The 6,000-nt window shown below is 45.5% G+C and overlaps 1 protein-coding gene across 1 annotated transcript in view; it reads right to left on the bottom strand.

Annotated features, from left to right (window-relative positions):
* The window catches only part of LRP5L (LDL receptor related protein 5 like), a 93,827-nt gene that overhangs the window by 21,971 nt on the left and 65,856 nt on the right, over positions 1-6,000 (bottom strand). The gene's annotated exons all lie outside the window — the stretch shown is intronic.

Genomic DNA, 6,000 nt, shown 5'->3' on the forward strand with positions numbered 1-6,000 from the left:
ACATATAATGGGAGAAATATGCACATACATGCAAGTACATGCAAAATACATAATAAAAGTAAGGTTATGACAGGGGAGGGGTGGGGAGGGGTCAGGCAAGGCCTCTAGTAAAGGAGGCCCCCCGAGCTGAGTCTGAAGGAAAGTGGCCATTCATAGATGGAAGGTAGGAAGGGGGCGCTCCAGGCAGTGGGGGGACGGTCTGAGCACAGGCCACTTGGGCTGGGTCATGGAGAGCGCCCTCATGGGGTACAGTCTAAGTCAGAACTGCAGTCAGGGAAACCTGTCTGCAGGGGATCCCCAACACTTACTGAGCAGAGGAGCTCCCCATAAATCTGCATCAGCTAGCTGCTGATGCCCTCTTTTCTGTGACAGGCCTACGGGTTGTCTCAGGTTCCAAAGTGAAATTTCGCAAATCCTCACAGAAACAAACCCTGTGAGGACTCCACATACCAATGAAATGGGAACGCCATTCATTGATTTATTTTGGCTGGTCACTTCATCGCATTGGAACAGGGACACCTGTCTCCACTGCTGCCAACCCTGCGTCTTGGAGAGGTGCCCCGAGTGCTGACAGGAGCCAGTGTGTGTCCAGGACAAGCCTTGAACCCGGGACTTCCTGCCTGCGAGGCCAGCTCTGTGTCCACGACAGCGTGGGCCTCTTCCTCGTACCTCTTTGTACTTCTACTATACCGAAGGAGCGGCCCGGGTTTTCATGTCTCTGCGCTGGTCACTGGCACACATGTAAACATCTTAGGAGGGACAAGAGAGCAGAAAGCTGCCTTGGAATCACTCTGGTCGAACCCGGACACTGAGCTCTCCTATTTGGAGGCTTCTTTCGGTCTCAAACAGCGTTCAATGTATTTCTTAAAAGTTAATCCTTTTCTCGGCCACCTCTTACACTATTCCAGGTTTAGCCAAAGGGAAAAAAAAAAAAGGAAGACGTTCTTGGCAGCTCTGGTCCCAACAAGTTAATTAGTGAGACAGTGGAAGAAATGCTTGGGATGCATATACACAGGCATGCGAAGGAAGCCAAGCTTGGGAAAATGTTTTTTATCAAACTGGAGCAAAAGGCCACATTCTTATGTAAAACCAGCGGCCTTGTTCCATCCCTTTTGTTCCTTCCCAGGGCTTTTTTCTCCTTTTGACAGAAAGCCCTAGACAGAGTGTCTGGGCCGACAATGGAAAGGTACAGGCTTGGTGTAAAGAAAACACCAATCCAATTTATTTTCAGGCTGCCTTCCGACACTGTGCTGAAAGCCCTCGGCCGCCGATTCCCACCACTCGCCTCAGTAACGCCGAGCCCATTGGAAGTGGCAACAAAAAGGGGCTGTCTTTGGGGCCCTTGGCATTCTGGGACAAGTTATTTGTGGAAATGTCTTTCTCAGCTGTAAGGGGAAAGACAGTTCTTCCAGGCTAAAGGGGAAATGCATCCCCCAAAGGCAGACAAGCTTCGAAAGCTAGACACATCCCTAGTGGGTATGAGTGGAGGCTCAAGTCCTTTCTGCTTGGGGTGGGGGCTGGAGCTCCTCACACAGAACACTCCAGGGCCTACCAAGGCCCCCCAAGGCAAGTGGGGCTGGCTCAAGAGAGCACAGACTGGCCTAGTGGGGGATGTTGGGGATGATGAGAAAGAATCAAAAGTAAAACCCTTGATATGGGCTGATTGTCACTTTCACAATAGAAACGTTAAGTGGGTCTTATCATCTCCACTTTACAGATAAAGTTCAGGATGTAATGACCACCATGACTGCAATCTAGCTATGGAACCCGGGCCTCTCTCCTGAGCTCTGATCCCACAGCTGCCTCAGGGAGATCTCCAGATGGGAGTACCCTCAGCATCTTAAATTCAATATTGCCAAAACTGGACTCATTATCTTTGCCCCTAAACTAGGGATTCTTCAGCTCTTTTGGACACCTCTGGTAACAACCTGTCTCGGGAAGCCTATGCTCCTCTTCTCAGAACTGTATTTTTAAATGAAGAAAATGAAATAGGATAGTAAGGGAGACCAATTATATTGAAATATGGTTATCAGAATATTAATAAAAACAAGTCCACAGATCCCAGGTCTTAAAACCCTGTCTTAACCCCACCCCACCCCCTTTCCAGACTTCACTATTTGGTAAGGGTACCACCATCCTCCCAACTGGTTTTCCTTCCTCAGGCTGCTCCACTTCCACCCAGCTGCCCCCCAAGTGATTCTTCTAGAGCGCAGGTCAGACCCTGTCACTGGCCTCTTCAGTACATTCCAGGGGCTCCCTAATGCCTCTAGGGTCACAAAATTGTATATCATTAGAAACAGAAGAGATGTTAGAAATCATCTAGCCTGGAAACTGAGGCCAGAGAGATTAAGGGAAATACCAGACCCCACACGTGTGTGGGCAGCAAAGCTGGGGCTCCACTTCCCCCGGTCAGGATCCCTTTGATTTGCACAGATGCACTCACGTCCAGACCGTTTGCACCTTTTGATGTCATTAACCACCCAGACCATAGATGGAAATGTTCTACAACAAGACACAAAGGGCTGGACAGAGCCCGCAGAGACAGCATTTCTTCTGCTCTCTGGGCTGTCGTGTGCCGGCTGGTGACAACCTGGAGTTGCCCTTTAACCAACCATCTGTACTCCAACGCAGTGGGGAGAGCTCGCCCCATGTGGCCTAGTCCCAGACCCACCATGATGCCTCATTCCACCATCTTCTTATCATGCCATGATCCATTCCCCCACACTCCCACTTTCCACGTCCAGTTCTGAGAACAGTTATCAAATCCCAACTACCAGTCCTAGAATGGAAGGGCCAATCCATTGGGCCATGACCCCACTTCACCTTCTCTGTGATTTCCCAGACCAAAACTCCCTTCCCTGATCACCCCTCCCTCAATGTGTTGTCTTCTCCGGATTAGAATGTGAGCTTCTGGAGGGCAGGACCTCTCTGGCCCTTTGTTATTTGCATGCTCAGCATCTGACACATAATAAACCCTTAATAGATGTTTTTCATTCATTCATTCATTCATTCATTCCTTCATTCATTCAATAGCCCAAGGCCAAAGATAAATCTCCAGGCAAGACATTAGAGCTTCCCTCCAAGCTGACACCAGCAACCTGTTAACAGCTTCCCTTTGGGATAAATAGAAAAGCCAGGACTCTCCTGAACCTCAAAGAGAGGGACGAGAACTTGGGCCTGTGGGACAAGCAGCCCAAGGTAGGTCAACGCTCCCAAGACCCAAAGATTCAGACGACACCAACCATGAAGGATGAAGGATGAGCAGTAGAGCCGCTGAATGGTACCAAGGGCAAGTTTAAAAAGCTCAATTAAACTAACCTGTTTTAACAAAATTATTTGTTTTTGTTGAAATGTCCAGCGCTATCCAAAGGAAACCTAACTCTACTTTAATGAAGCCCCCATCACCCCACCATTATCTGATGATAGTATAGTACAATATATATGTATGCATATATATATTATATATGTATTTACTATATATTATATATATAATATATAGTATATAGTGTGTATATATGTACACAATACATTATGTATGTAATATATATTATATAGTATGTGTATATGTATGTAATATATTATATAGTTTGTACATTATATGTATGTGTTATATATTGTATATGTAATATATTATATAGTATGTCTATTCTATGTACTATATATACTACATATATGTACTATTATATGTACTATATATAATACTATATATGTACTATATATAAATACCATATGTGTACTATATATAATGAATAGTATGTATATTATATGTATGTAATGTGTATATGTGTGTAATACATATTATATAGTATGTTTATTATATGTATGTAGTCTATATATATTATGTATGCAATATATATTATACAGCATGTATATTATATATGTGTACTATATATTAAGTGTGTAATACATATTATATAGTATGTATATTATGTGTATGTAATATATTATATAGTATGTATATTGTATGTAGGTAATATATATTATATAGTCTGTATATTGTATGTAGGTAATATATATTATATAGTATGTATATTGTGTATATGTTCTATATATATATATATATATATATTATATATAGAAAAGCTTTCAGTTTTTCAAAGTAAATCAGTACTTTTTTGGACTCAAAAGGCCCTGAAATGGCAACAACGTCACAGGCCCTAAATAAAAACATTAACACAAGCAATCAGCCCCATTTCTAGGCAAGGCCCAGGAGCACCACCAGCCCAGCCTGACGACCTCCGGAACGTCTCCCAAATGCTCCCCCTCCCTATTTCAGTGCAGGGCTGGGGGTGAGCTTGAGGAGAACAGGGCTGTCCTGAGTGTTTAGGTGGACGCCAGACATGCTCCGTCACCTACAAGAATGAGCTGCTCCCTGAGTCACCCGCACGACACAGCTTCTCAGTGAATTACAATCGATGTGGTTTCAGAAGAGGAGGGAACACGGGAGGCCGGACACAGGAGGCCGGGTCTCCGGCCTCCTCCAGGGGAAGAGCTCACCTGCTTTATCCCCGGCTGTCTGTCAGCAGCTGCGGGGGAGGGGGCAGGTGGGGAGGGCCGGCCATTTCTAGGACAGCAGCTTTGGAGGGTTGCTCAGGAAAGCATCCCATGGTCCAATCCCCCAGGGCTAGACGTGATCTCCAGCACAGCCTCTCCAGCTGTGGGGCCCCCTCCACATCCTGTTGCTTCGTCACATACACACACACACACACACACACACACACACACACACACACACACACACTGGAGCAAGCCCAAGGCTCTCTGTGAGGCTCCACTGCCGTCTGCACTTTTGAAGGCTGGGCCCAGCTGGGCCACGTGGGGATGGCATTCATGGCAATGAGGCAGCTCAGGGGAGCAGTGGAGAGAGGGCTGGGCCTGGAGGCAGGAAGATCTGAGCGCAAACCTAGCCTCGGACATCTACTAACTAGGTGATCCTGCACAAATCACTAAACCTCTGTCTGCCTCAGTTCCTCGATCTGTAAAATGGGGATATTAACAGCACCTATCTCACAGAGTTGTTATGAGGATAAAATGAGACAATACTTGTAAAGCATTACACAAACCTGAAAGCATTTGAAATGCTAGCTATTGTGAATATGGTTGTCACTGTTGTTAGTATTATTATGGCAATCTGGAAATGGACAGCTAGGTGGTGCAGTGGATAGAGACTGGAGTCAGGTAGACTCATCTTCCTGAGTTCAAATCCAGCCTCAGACACTTCCTAGCTGTGTGACCCTGGGCAAGTCATTTAGCTCTGTTTGCCTCAGTTTCCTCATCTGTAAAATGAGCTGGAGAAAGAAATGGCAAACTACTCCAGTATCTCTGCCAAGAAAACCCTAATGGGGTCATGAAGAATAGGGCACAACCAAGCAACAACAATCTATAAATCTGCCAAAAGGACCCTTGGATGGGTTAGTCAGGGGGTCATTTCTATGGTAGGCAATGCCAGGATTATGCCTGCCATTTTACAGACAAAGAAACTGAGGCCAGAGAGAGGTTAAATGACCCGGCCAGAGGGAGGAAGGCCACAGATGTGGATCAGTGCGTATGTTGTCAGATTTTTTTTTAATGTTTCAATCAGTTTTGTTGAATTTTTTTTCCTTTTCTTCCTCTTTTTCTTTTTAATAAAACTCTTTGTTATACAGGGTGGCTCACTGGGAGGGGAATAGGAAGGTTAAAGGGAAACTTTTGACAATGCAAAAAAAGTGATGTCAATAAAATCTATTTAAAAAACAAAATTAAAATAAAAAAAACACACAGCTATCACATATCAGAGTCAGGATTCAAATCCAGATCTCCCATTCTGCTTGAAAGAAAGGAAAACATAAAGGAAACCGTGGAAAGCCCAGGCCCAGCAGGAAACGACAAGGCGGATCCCAGCTGGGGACACACACCTCGGCTCACGGATCCCAGCTGGAAGGACCTAGGGACACGCCTCATCCCACCAGATCGTTTTAGAGATGAGGAGGAAAGGGAGATACAGAGGTCAAGGCACGGGCC

The sequence above is a fragment of the Vombatus ursinus genome, unplaced genomic scaffold (assembly GCF_900497805.2).
Source record: "Vombatus ursinus unplaced genomic scaffold, bare-nosed wombat genome assembly UNPS02011369.1, whole genome shotgun sequence".
NCBI classification, from domain to species: domain Eukaryota; kingdom Metazoa; phylum Chordata; class Mammalia; order Diprotodontia; family Vombatidae; genus Vombatus; species Vombatus ursinus.